Below are 13,868 nucleotides of genomic sequence, written 5' to 3'. Positions count from 1 at the left end.
CTGAATACAACAGGTGTAGTAGACCTCACAGTGAAATGCTGAATACAACAGGTGTAGTAGACCTTACAGTGAAATGCTGAATACAACAGGTGTAGTAGACCTCACAGTGAAATGCTGAATACAACAGGTGTAGTAGACCTCACAGTGAAATGCTGAATACAACAGGTGTAGTAGACCTCACAGTGAAATGCTGAATACAACAGGTGTAGTAGACCTCACAGTGAAATGCTGAATACAACAGGTGTAGTAGACCTCACAGTGAAATGCTGAATACAACAGGTGTAGTAGACCTCACAGTGAAATGCTGAATACAACAGGTGTAGTAGACCTCACAGTGAAATGCTGAATACAACAGGTGTAGTAGACCTTACAGTGAAATGCTGAATACAACAGGTGTAGTAGACCTCACAGTGAAATGCTGAATACAACAGGTGTAGTAGACCTCACAGTGAAATGCTGAATACAACAGGTGTAGTAGACCTCACAATGAAATGCTGAATACAACAGGTGTAGTAGACCTCACAGTGAAATGCTGAATACAACAGGTGTAGTAGACCTCACAGTGAAATGCTTAATACAACAGGTGTAGTAGACCTTACAGTGAAATGCTGAATACAACAGGTGTAGTAGACCTCACAGTGAAATGCTGAATACAACAGGTGTAGTAGACCTTACAGTGAAATGCTGAATACAACAGGTGTAGTAGACCTCACAGTGAAATGCTTACTTACAAACCCTTAACCAACAATGCAGTTAAGAAAAATAACAACAAAAAAATAAAAATAAATAAAAGTAACAAATAATTAAAGAGCAGCGGTAAAATAACAATAATGTGGCTAAATTCTCCCAATCATCATGTTTGATCACCTTGTTCCATTGCCCGTTCACTCCCAGTCAATATAGAAAAGGTGATATACTTATACGAGGCCTGAAACAGAATATCTTACACAATAAACCCCCTTCAAAGAAAGGAACTCTCGATAGCCTCCAAATCAGAACAGTCCTCCGCTTTGAAACCATTTACAGATGATTTCAATTTAAACTGTTTTTATCCGTGAAGAACAACTTGGCCACAGGGCAAAGCAAACAAAACGGAAACCCACAATCTGCTGCTATTTGATAACACCAATTATTGTATTGTTTTGGTGCAATTTTCTGAAGTATGTCGGACATGTCACAACAATGAGTACAAAACTCAAAACAGATCAACACAAAAGTGGTTCAAAACACTAAGCTCATTTTTCAATTGACTAGAGGTACAAACTGTAACGGCGTTCCTCTCTCTCTTCATAAGATAACATAGACTGCCCACCCAAAACACATGCCCTGACCTAAACACATACAAAAAACACCATAAAACAGGTCAGGACCGTTACACAAACACACAATATCACACAGTCACTTTTCCACCAAACAGTGTTTCATCTAGAAATAAGTGTTTCACATTGTAGTACGAGTTCATATAAAGTACTTGCTTTTCACAATGCAATGCTCATATTACTTTAGCTAAAACAAGTCTTCTCGTTTGTTACAGTACATTTTTACACCGAGGTAAAGACCGCTTCATTATTTACTACTTACTTAATCTGACTGCTCTTAATTGATTATCACCTAACTGTTTGGCAAACCTATAGATTTTAAACTGGTTTGTCTACAACATATTTTGAGAACTATGTCATGAAAATGTATGTCTATAAAGTAAAAACATATAAATTATGACATATACTGTGTATTTATATTATGATTTTACTTGACAATACGTTTTTTTTTTTTTTAATATAAAAAAATCTGATATTGACAAGATCAGAAATGTACTGTACGTAAGAAATGCATCAGCCCATCCATCATCCATGATGGATACTACAGCTGGCTTGGGTCCATCGAGCCCCACCTCTCTGAGTCCTTTCCAACCGCTCTGCTAAAAAAAACGCTACACGAGGTCACAGGAGAAAGAAAAATGCTGAAGCTCCTAATTGGGTCCATTCATTAAAATCCCAATTGAACCAAAACCCATCTATTTTGTTGTGACGACCTGGACCGAGTATTTGGTTTTGAAGTAATGAAACTAAACCAAAATGATTTCAATGTATTTTAATAAACATGACGGTTCATCATTTCTAATAGGCTACATGTCATATTAAACAGCATATAAACACTCTAAATAGGTCAGGAACAAGACCGGGAACATAAGAAGATTTATTTCAGCTATATTATTTGAATAATTTCATGGCTATAGTGTAGAAAGAAATACATTGTGAAGCATTTGCGAGCGCTACACAGTAGGCTAGAACATAAAGCGCTCAGCATTGAAACAACATTTTGTTTTGTTATATTAAATCATTATAGTTTATAAATTACGCATATAGGCTGTGACTTACTTAGAATTAAATACAATTTTTAAAAAAATATAGTGTCTTAATTTAGTGTCTTTAGTGTCTTTGAATTCATTTTTAAGAATTCCTTTTTAGAAACACGAGTTTGGCCAGAGTCTGTGGCTTCAGGCTCATGTGATGGTGCCTGGAGAGCAGGCCAGCAGGGGAGAATATCCTCTCCACACTTACAGAGCCACTGGGGATGATAAACACCCCTTTGGCCACTCTTGCCAGAAATGCAGAGTTAAAAAAAAATACGTTTTCACAGGTAGGCCTAAAGGTTTTTAAGCAAAATAACCCATTCAAAACGGAAATCTCCTTGAAAGTAGGAATGTGCCAGGCCCATTGGGCCAAAATCAATTATGGCCCATAGAATAGATTACAGAACAGAAAATGAGCAAAACTTTTAAGAGAACTGTTTTTTGTTTATACGGTTGAAGTCGGAAGTTTACATAAAATTAGGTTGGAGTCATTGAAACTCGTTTTTCAACCACTCCACAAATTTCTTGTTAACAAACTATAGCTTTGGCAAGTCGGTTACGACATCTACTTTGTTCATGACACAGGTAATTTTTACAACAATTGTTTACAGAGATTGTTTCACTTATAATTCACTGTATCACAATTCCAGTGGGTCAGACGTTTACATACACTAAGTTGACTGTGCATTTAAACAGCTTGCAAAATTCCAGACAATTATGGCATGGCTTTAGAAGCTTCTGATAGGCTAATTAACATCATTTGAGTCAATTGGAGGTGTAACTTTGGATGTATTTCAAGGCCTACCTTCAAACTCAGTGTCTCTTTGCTTGACATCATGGAAAAATCAAAAGAAATCAGACAAAATTGGAGCAATTTCCAAACACCTGAAGGTACCACGTTCATCTGTACAAACAATAGTATGCAAGTATAAACACCATGGGACCACGCAGCCGTCATAACGCTCAGGAAGGAGACGCGTTCTGTTTCCTAGAGATGAACGTACTTTGGTGCGAAAAGTGCAAATCAATCCCAGAACAACAGCAAAGGCCCTTGTGAAGGTGCTGGAGGAAACAGGTACAAAAGTATCTATATCCCCAGTATAACGAGTCCTATATCGACATAACCTGAAAGGCCGCTCAGCAAGGAAGAAGCCACTGCTCCAAAACCGTCATAAAAAAGCCAGACTACGGTTTGCAACTGCACTTGGGGACAAAGATCATACTTTTTGGAGAAATGTCCTCTGGTCTGATGAAACAAAAATAGAACTGTTTGGCCATAATGACCATTGTTATGTTTGGAGGAAAAAGGGGGAGGCTTGCAAGCCGAAGAACACCATCCCAACCAATCAAGCACAGGTGTGGCAGCATCATGTTGTGGGGGTGCTTTGCTGCAGGAGGGACTGGTGCACTTCACAAAATAGATGGCATCATGAGGCAGGAAAATTATGTGGATATATTGAAGCAACATCTCAAGACATCAGTCAGGAAGTTAAAGCTTGGTCGCAAATGGGTCTTCCAAATGGACAATGACCCCACGCATACTTCCAAAGTTGTACCAAAATGGCTAAAGGACAACAAAGTCAAGGTATTGGAGTGGCCATCACAAAGCCCTGACCTCAATCCGATAGAAAATTTGTGGGCAAAACTGAAAAATCGTGTGCGAGCAAGGAGGCCTACAAACCTGACTCAGTTACACCAGCTCTGTCAGGAGGAATGGGCCAAAATTCACCCAACTTATTGTGGGAAGCTTGTGGAAGGCTACCCGAAACGTTTGACCCAAGTTAAACAATTTAAAGGCAATGCTACTAAATAGTAATTGAGTGTATGTAAACTTCTGACCCACTGGGAATGTGATGAAAGAAATAAAAGCTGAAATAAATCATTCTCTCTACTACTTTTCTGACATTTCACATTCTTAAAATAAAGTGGTGATCCTAACTGACCTAAGACAGGGAATTTTTACTTGGATTAAATGTCAGGAATTGTGAAAAACTGAGTTTAAATGTATTTGGCTAAGGTGTATGTAAACTTCCGACTACACCTGTAAATACTATTTATCTATCTATTACTATTTTATCTGTCAGTTTCTTTATTAAAATATTTAGTGTACTCAATGACAGTAACTAAAGCAAGGAGCTATAGGCAGCACACAAGTAGACTACAAATGCATCCTGGGCCAGGCAAGAGCTGGTGAAGTGAGTGGTACTGGAGCGAAATGGGAACAGGCAAGAAGGCCTTTGGGAATTTCACTCCACGCTCCAGTCAAATTGTGCACGCTCACATACTCTGCCGGTAGCTGACACCATGTGGGGTCAAGCAACATTAGGAGAGCTAGCTTGGAACTGCTGAAAATAGATTTTTAAAGAACTAATTCTAGCTCTGAAAGTTTCCAAAAAGAGTGGCTGATTATTTCAGGCCCCGTACCATCGTGAGAGATTCAGCAGGCTGCTGGCATTACACATCTGGCTAAAATACTACTGTAGCTCTTTTGGCATAACTTCTATAGATAACTTTGACACTTCCTGGAAACAGAAGATGTTCTACAGGAATGACGGAGTCCATCCTAAATCATCTTGACTCCTGGACTCTGTCCACACATTTTTAAGACTGCGTTGAGACAACGACTTATCATAATGCGTCATCAAATGTACATTATCCCAGGAGCGTTGGCAATCACAATGTAAGTAACTTAATACATGTGCATATTACCTCAATTACCTCGACTAACCGGTGCCCCCGCACATTGACTCTGTACCGGTACCCCCCTGTATATAGCCTCCACATTGACTCTGTACCGGTACCCCCCTGTATATAGCCTCCACATTGACTCTGTACCGGTACCCCCCTGTATATAGCCTCCACATTGACTCTGTACCGGTACCCCCTGTATATAGCCTCCACATTGACTCTGTACCGGTACCCCCTGTATATAGCCTCCACATTGACTCTGTACCGGTACCCCCCTGTATATAGCCTCCACATTGACTCTGTACCGGTACCCCCTGTATATAGCCTCCACATTGACTCTGTACCGGTACCCCCTGTATATAGCCTCCACATTGACTCTGTACCGTAACACCCTGTATATAGCCTCCACATCGACTCTGTATCGGTACCCCCCTGTATATAGCCTCCACATTGACTCTGTATCGGTACCCCCCTGTATATAGCCTCCACATTGACTCTGTACCGGTACCCCCTGTATATAGCCTCCACATTGACTCTGTATCGGTACCCCCCTGTATATAGCCTCCACATTGACTCTGTACCGGTACACCCCTGTATATAGCCTCCACATTGACTCTGTACCGGTACCCCCTGTATATAGCCTCCACATTGACTCTGTACCGGTACCCCCTGTATATAGCCTCCACATTGACTCTGTACTGGTACCCCCTGTATATAGCCTCCACATTGACTCTGTACCGGTACCCCCCTGTATATAGCCTCCACATTGACTCTGTACTGGTACCCCCTGTATATAGCCTCCACATTGACTCTGTACCGGTACCCCCTGTATATAGCCTCCACATTGACTCTGTACTGGTACCCCCTGTATATAGCCTCCACATTGACTCTGTACCGTAACACCCTGTATATAGCCTCCACATTGACTCTGTACCGGTACCCCCTGTATATAGCCTCCACATTGACTCTGTACCGTAACACCCTGTATATAGCCTCCACATTGACTCTGTACTGGTACCCCCTGTATATAGCCTCCACATTGACTCTGTACCGGTACCCCCCTGTATATAGCCTCCACATTGACTCTATACCGGTACCCCCCTGTATATAGCCTCCACATTGACTCTATACCGGTACCCCCTGTATATAGCCTACACATTGACTCTATACCGGTACCCCCCTGTATATAGCCTCCACATTGACTCTGTACCGTAATACCCTGTATATAGCCTCCACATTGACTCTGTACCGGTACCCCCCTGTATATAGCCTCCACATTGACTCTGTACCGGTACCCCCCTGTATATAGCCTCCACATTGACTCTGTATCGGTACCCCCTGTATATAGCCCTGCTATTGTTATTTACTGCTGCTCTTTAATTATTTGTTATTCTTATCTCTTACTTTTTATTTGTGTGGTATTTTCTTAAAAACTGACATTGATGGTTTGAGGGCTTGAGGGTAAGCATTAAGGGCTTGTACGTAAGCATTAAGGGCTTGTACGTAAGCATTAAGGGCTTGTACGTAAGCATTAAGGGCTTGTACGTAAGCATTAAGGGCTTGTACGTAAGCATTAAGGGCTTGTAAGTAAGCATTAAGGGCTTGTACGTAAGCATTAAGGGCTTGTATGTAAGCATTAAGGGCTTGTAAGTAAGCATTAAGGGCTTGTAAGTAAGCATTAAGGGCTTGTACGTAAGCATTAAGGGCTTGTACGTAAGCATTAAGGGCTTGTACGTAAGCATTAAGGGCTTGTAAGTAAGCATTAAGGGCTTGTAAGTAAGCATTAAGGGCTTGTGCGTAAGCATTTCACTGTTGTATTCGGCAGATGTGAGTAATAAAATTTGATTTGATTTGAATGTCTGTCCCTCAAACTCCCCTGAACACTCTGTTGATCCTATAGCTACCATATGTAGTAATAATGTGCCTATGAACCAGAGTTACACTGTTAGCACTGAGGTGGCGTTGCACTAGCAGGAAGACCCCTTTATGCAGCTCACCCTGCACTATCAGCTCTTCTTCTGATAAACTTCCCAGTAAAGCAATCAAAAAAAATGTAGCATTCCAGAAAAGTGCTGAAAATAGCCCACATCGACATATGTAGCCTAAGAAATAAGGTTAATGAAATCAATCATTTTTACTAGTAACAGATAACATTCATATTCTGACAATATCTGAAACTCACTTAGATAATACCTTTGATGATACAGTGGTTCTAATACAAGGTTATAAGATCTACAGAAAATACAGAAATGCCAAAGGTGGAGGTGTTGCCGTCTATATTCAGAACCCCATTCCTGTAAAGCTTAGAGAGGATCTCCTGTTAAATACTGTTGAAATGATATGGTTACAGGTTCATCTGCCTCACCCAAAACCCATTCTTTACATTTAATTATGTAACACTGGTCACTTGAATAATGTTTACATAGTGTTTTACTCATTTCATATGCATATACTGTATTCTAGTAAGGCCATCCTATTCAGCAATAGCTGTATATATGCTATTCTACAGATATACTACATATTCTATCCGCATACTGTCTATAATGTCTTTACATCCAATCACATACATATATATATACATACATGTATACACTATATATACATATATATACACACACACACTACCATTCAAAAGTTTGGGGTCACTTAGAAATGTCCTTGTTTTTGAAAGAAAAGCATTTTCCCCCTGTCACGATCGTCGTAACTTTGAGGACCAAGGCGCAGTGTGATAGAACGACATCTTCTTTTTATTTTGAAGACGAACAAACGAACAAAAACAACAAACAGACGACCGTGAAGCTATTCAAACAAAATAGTGCTGACACTAAACACTACACATAGACAATTACCCACAAAAGCCTACTGTCTATGGCTGCCTTAAATATGGCTCCCAATCAGAGACAATGAATGACAGCTGTCTCTGATTGAGAACCATTCAGGCAAAGATAGACTTACCTAGACACCTACACTCAACACAAACCCATACACTCTCCCAAAACCCCCTATACCATACAACCACCCCAGACGAGACAACTATACACAACATTCCCCCCTGTCACACCCTGACCTAACCAAAATATTACAGAAAACAAAGATAACTAAGGCCAGGGCGTGACAACTCTGCCTAGAAGGCCAGCATCCCATAATTAATTTGCCAGAATTTTATATAATTATGACATAACATTGAAGGTTGTACAATGTAACAGCAATATTTAGACTTAGGGTTGCCACCCGTTAGATAAAATACGGAACGGTCAAAATAAAAGTGTTCATTGTTCATTCAGTATTGTTGTAATTGTAAGTATTATAATATATATATATATATATATATATATATATATATATATATATAAAAATCTGCCGAATAATTGGTATCAGCTTTTTTTGGTCCTCCAATAATGGGTATCGATATCGGCGTTGAAAAATCATAAATCGGTCGACCTCTAGTTTCACACAGAAAACAATGTGATTCTGCAACACATCTTGCATCATCATCATCATCATCATCTGCGTAAAGCTAAGTAAACAAAACAATGAAATCAAATGAATGATGTTTTCTTGTTTTTCCTTTCTGTGTCGGGGTCGAAGAAGGATGAAGTCAACATCAGGCAGGGTGAATGATACACCTGGCTTGTAAAAGTTACCCTGTTTACCTCAAACACAGACCAGAGATATTGAGCCAGACAGAAGTACTCACATTCACTCACTTTAACACATGTACGCTCACACACAAACACATGCACGCATATACACACACACACTTTGATCCACATGAACCTTGACGAAGCCTAGACCGTGTAATGACCATGCATCACAGAGCAGACAGACACAGACAGAGACACAGAGACCACCTCAGAGGACAGACACAGAGCCCACCTCAGAGGACAGACACAGAGCCCATCTCAGAGGACAGACACAGAGCCCACCTCAGAGGACAGACACAGAACCCACCTCAGAGGACAGACACAGAACCCACCTCAGAGGACAGACACAGAGCCCACCTCAGAGGACAGACACAGAGCCCATCTCAGAGGACAGACACAGAGCCCACCTCAGAGGACAGACACAGAGCCCATCTCAGAGGGACTGTCTCAGTCTATACACTCCTACTCAGGTGGTGATTGGACAGAAGCAGGAGAATCAAAACACCCTATCCTCCCATATCCCAAACCCCCCCAGTTTCTTTTAACAAGCCGCTGTGCCGTAAACCCATAATGTTCACTCTCTCTGTGTTCACAGGCCACAGAGAAGAGAGGGGAGAAGAGGAGATGGGAGAAGGGAAAGGGAGGAGAGGGGAAGAGAGGAGAATGGAAAGGGAGGAGAGGGGAAGAGAGGAGGAGAAGGAGAGGGGAGGAGGAGGGGAGGTTTCATCATACTCTCTCTCCGCTAGAGTGGCAGCCCTAAATCAAACGTGTCACGCTCCCGGCGGCTGGGTCTGTGTTGTTCCTCAACCAAACCACAATTACACCCCAGACACACTCAGGCTTTAACCCCATCCAGGGCTTAGCACTAACTCTCTCTCTCTCTCTGTTTATCTCTCTCTCTCTCTCTCTGTTTATCTCTCTCTCTCTCTATTTATCTCTCTCTCTCCATTTATCTCTCTCTCTCTCTATTTATCTCTCTCTCTCTCCATTTATCTCTCTCTCTCTCTATTTATCTCTCTCTCTCCATTTATCTCTCTCTCTCTCTATTCATCTCTCTCTCTCCATTTCTCTCTCTCTCCATTTATCTCTCTCTCTCCATTTATCTCTCTCTCTCTCCATTTATCTCTCTCTCTCCATTTATCTCTCTCTCTCTCCATTTCTCTCTCTCTCTCTGTTTATCTCTCTCTCTCTCTCTCTGTTTATCTCTCTCTCTCTCTATTTATCTCTCTCTCCATTTATCTCTCTCTCTCTCTCTATTTATATCTCTCTCTCTCTCCATTTATCTCTCTCTCTCTCCATTTCTCTATCTCTCCATTTATCTCTCTCTCTCTCCATTTCTCTCTCTCTCCATTTATCTCTCTCTCTCTCTATTTATCTCTCTCTCCATTTATCTCTCTCTCTCCATTTATCTCTCTCTCTCTCCATTTATCTCTCTCTCTCTCCATTTCTCTCTATCTCTCTCTCTATTTATCTCTTTCTCTCTCTCCATTTCTCTCCCTCTCTCCATTTCTCTCTCTCTCTCTCTCTCTCTCTTTCCAATTCTCTCTCTCTCTCTCTTTCCAATTCTCTCTCTCCTTCCTGTTTTTCTCCCTTCCTTCCATCCTTCCTTCCTTCCTTTCCTTCTACGCTGTGACCAAATTTGGCATCGCCCTCGTTGGTGGTCTCTCGTCTTTCTGAGTGTGTTGTTCTTCAGGAGAAGGGAGTTATGAGGTCGCTGCTACCAGTCCAGGATGGCTACTTGTCAAGATTCACAGTGTGCACCTGTGTCCAGAAAAACATACATAAATTACTTTCACTCTTAAACATCCTCATAAATGTAACCACAGGTGGATGTGAAGGGAAGAGTTATCCCTCTCTTAAGCTCTCCGTTTTTAACAGTTCTGGATGCTTCCCCATGTCTTACCTCAAAGCTTCCTTATTAAATCTCAAACTACCTCCCTGGGTGATGTTAACATATAGGAACTCTACAGGCATAATAATAACAACTCAGAATCAGGTCAGAGGTCAGCTAACCCTCTTCGTAGTCAGTGTCGATAGGGGGGAAGGGGGCAGCTAGGCTAGTGGTTAGAGTGTTGGGCTAGTAACCAACAGGTAGCCTAGTGGTTAGAGTGTTGGACAAGTAACCAGCAGGTAGCCTAGTGGTTAGAGTGTTGGACTAGTAACCAACAGGTAGCCTAGTGGTTAGAGTGTTGGACTAGTAACCAGCAGGTAGCCTAGTGGTTAGAGTGTTGGACTAGTAACCAGCAGGTAGGCTAGTGGTTAGAGTGTTGGACTAGTAACAAACAGGTAGGCTAGTGGTTAGAGTGTTGGACTAGTAACCAGCAGGTAGCCTAGTGGTTAGAGCGTTGGACTAGTAACCAGCAGGTAGCCTAGTGGTTAGAGCGTTGGACTAGTAACCAGCAGGTAGCCTAGTGGTTAGGGCGTTGGACTAGTAACCAGCAGGTAGCCTAGTGGTTAGAGTGGGGAGGCAGGTAACCTAGTGGTTAGAGCGTTGGACTAGTAACCAGCAGGTAGCCTAGTGGTTAGAGCGTTGGACTAGTAACCAGCAGGTCACCTAGTGGTTAGAGTGTTGGACTAGTAACCAGCAGGTAGCCTGATGGTTAGAGTGGGGAGGCAGGTAGCCTAGTGGTTAGAGCGTTGGACTAGTAACCAGCAGGTAGCCTAGTGGTTAGAGTGGGGAGGCAGGTAACCTAGTGGTTAGAGCGTTGGACTAGTAACCAGCAGGCAGCCTAGAGGTTAGAGCGTTGGAATAGCAACCAGCAGGTAGCCTAGTGGTTAGAGCATTGGACTAGTAACCAGCAGGTAGCCTAGTGGTTAGAGCGTTGGACTAGTAACCAGCAGGTAGCCTAGTGGTTAGAGTGTTGGACTAGTAACCAGCAGGTAGCCTAGTGGTTAGAGTGTTGGACTAGTTTCCAGCAGGTAGCCTAGTGGTTAGAGCATTGGACTAGTAACCAGCAGGTAGCCTAGTTAGTTTGAGTGTTGGACTAGTAACCAGCAAGTAGCCTAGTGGTTAGAGCGTTGGACTAGTAACCAGCAGGTAGCCTAGTGGTTAGAGTTTTGGACTTGTAACCAGCAGGTAGCCTAGTGGTTAGAGCATTGGACTAGTAACCATTAGGTAGCCTAGTGGTTAGAGCGTTGGGCCAGTAACCAGCAGGTAGCCTAGTGGTTAGAGTGTTGGACTAGTAACCAGCAGGTAGCCTAGTGGTTAGAGCATTGGACTAGTAAGCAGCAGGTAGCCTAGTGGTTAGAGCGTTGGGCCAGTAACCAGCAGGTAGCCTAGTGGTTAGAGTGTTGGACTAATCACCAGCAAGTAGCCTAGTGGTTAGAGCATTGGACTAGTAACCAGCAGGTAGCCTAGTGGTTAGAGCGGTGGGCCAGTAACCAGCAGGTCACCTAGTGGTTAGAGCGTTGGACTAGTAACCAGCAGGTAGCCTGGTGGTTAGATTGGGGAGGCAGGTAGCCTAGTGGTTAGAGCGTTGGACTAGTAAACAGCAGGTAGCCTAGTGGTTAGAGTGGGGAGGCAGGTAACCTAGTGGTTTGAGCGTTGGACTAGTAACCAGCAGGTAGCCAAGTGGTTAGAGCGTTGGACTAGTAACCAGCAGGTCACCTACTGGTTAGAGCGTTGGACTAGTAACCAGCAGGTAGCCTGGTGGTTAGAGTGGGGAGGCAGGTAGCCTCGTGGTTAGAGCGTTGGACTAGTAAAAAGCAGGTAGCCTAGTGGTTAGAGTGGGGAGGCAGGTAACCTAGTGGTTAGAGCGTTGGACTAGTAACCAGCAGGTAGCCTAGAGGTTAGAGCATTGGACTAGTAACCAGCAGGTAGCCTAGTTAGTTTGAGTGTTGGACTAGTAACCAGCAAGTAGCCTAGTGGTTAGAGCATTGGACTAGTAACCAGAAGGTAGCCTAGTGGTTAGAGCGTTGGGCCAGTAACCAGCAGGTAGCCTAGTGGTTAGAGTGTTGGACTAGTAACCAGCAGGTAGTCTAGTGGTTAGAGCATTGGACTAGTAACCAGCAGGTAGCCTAGTGGTTAGAGCGTTGGGCCAGTAACCAGCAGGTAGCCTAGTGGTTAGAGTGTTGGACTAGTAACCAGCAAGTAGCCTAGTGGTTAGAGCATTGGACTAGTAACCAGCAGGTAGCCTAGTGATTAGAGCGTTGGGCCAGTAACCAGCAGGTAGCCTAGTGGTTAGAGTGTTGGACTAGTAACCAGCAAGTAGCCTAGTGGTTAGAGTATTGGAATAGTAACCAGCAGGTAGACTAGTGGTTAGAGTGTTGGACTTGTAACCAGCAGGTAGCCTAGTGGTTAGAGCATTGGACTAGTAACCAGCAGGTCACCTAGTGGTTAGAGTGTTGGACTAGTAACCAGCAAGTAGTCTAGTGGTTAGAGCATTGGACTAGTAACCAGCAGGTATTTTTATTTTTTTATTTTTTTACCGTTATTTTACCAGGTAAGTTGACTGAGAACACGTTCTCATTTGCAGCAACGACCTGGGGAGTAGTTACAGGGGAGAGGAGGGGGATGAAAGAGCCAATTGTAAACTGGGGATTATTAGGTGACCATGATGGTTTGAGGGCCAGATTGGGAATTTAGCCAGGACACCGGGGTTAACACCCCTACTCTTACGATAAGTGCCATGGGATCTTTAATGACCTCAGAGAGTCAGGACACCCGTTTAACGTCCCATCCGAAAGACGGCACCCTACACAGGGCAGTGTCCCCAATCACTGCCCTGGGGCATTGGGATATTTTTTAGACCAGAGGAAGGAGTGCCTCCTACTGCCCCTCCAACACCACTTCCAGCAGCATCTGGTCTCCCATCCAGGGACTGACCAGGACCAACCCTGCTTAGCTTCAGAAGCAAGCCAGCAGTGGTATGCAGGGTGGTATGCTGCTAGGTAGCCTAGTGGTTAGAGTGTTTGACTAGTAACCAGCAAGTAGCCTAGAGGTAGAGCTTTGGACTAGTAACCAGCAGGTAGCCTAGTGGTTAGAGTGTTGGACATGTAACCAGCAGGTAGCCTAGAGGTTAGAGCGTTGGACTAGTAGCCAGCAGGTAGTCTAGTGGTTAGAGCATTGGACTAGTAACCAGCAGGTAGCCTAGTGGTTAGAGTGGGGAGGCAGGTAACCTAGTGGTTAGAGCGTTGGACTAGTAACCAGCAGGTAGCCAAGTGGTTAGAGCGTTGGACTAGTA

At 43.1% G+C, this 13,868-nt stretch overlaps 1 protein-coding gene across 2 annotated transcripts in view; it reads right to left on the bottom strand.

Moving 5' to 3' along the window:
- arl15a (ADP-ribosylation factor-like 15a) overlaps positions 1 to 13,868 on the bottom strand; it is a 179,578-nt gene that overhangs the window by 35,879 nt on the left and 129,831 nt on the right. The gene's annotated exons all lie outside the window — the stretch shown is intronic.

The sequence above is a fragment of the Salvelinus fontinalis genome, chromosome 28 (genome assembly GCF_029448725.1).
Source record: "Salvelinus fontinalis isolate EN_2023a chromosome 28, ASM2944872v1, whole genome shotgun sequence".
Classification (NCBI taxonomy): Eukaryota; Metazoa; Chordata; class Actinopteri; order Salmoniformes; family Salmonidae; genus Salvelinus; species Salvelinus fontinalis.
This window is presented reverse-complemented; position numbering and strand designations above follow the sequence as displayed.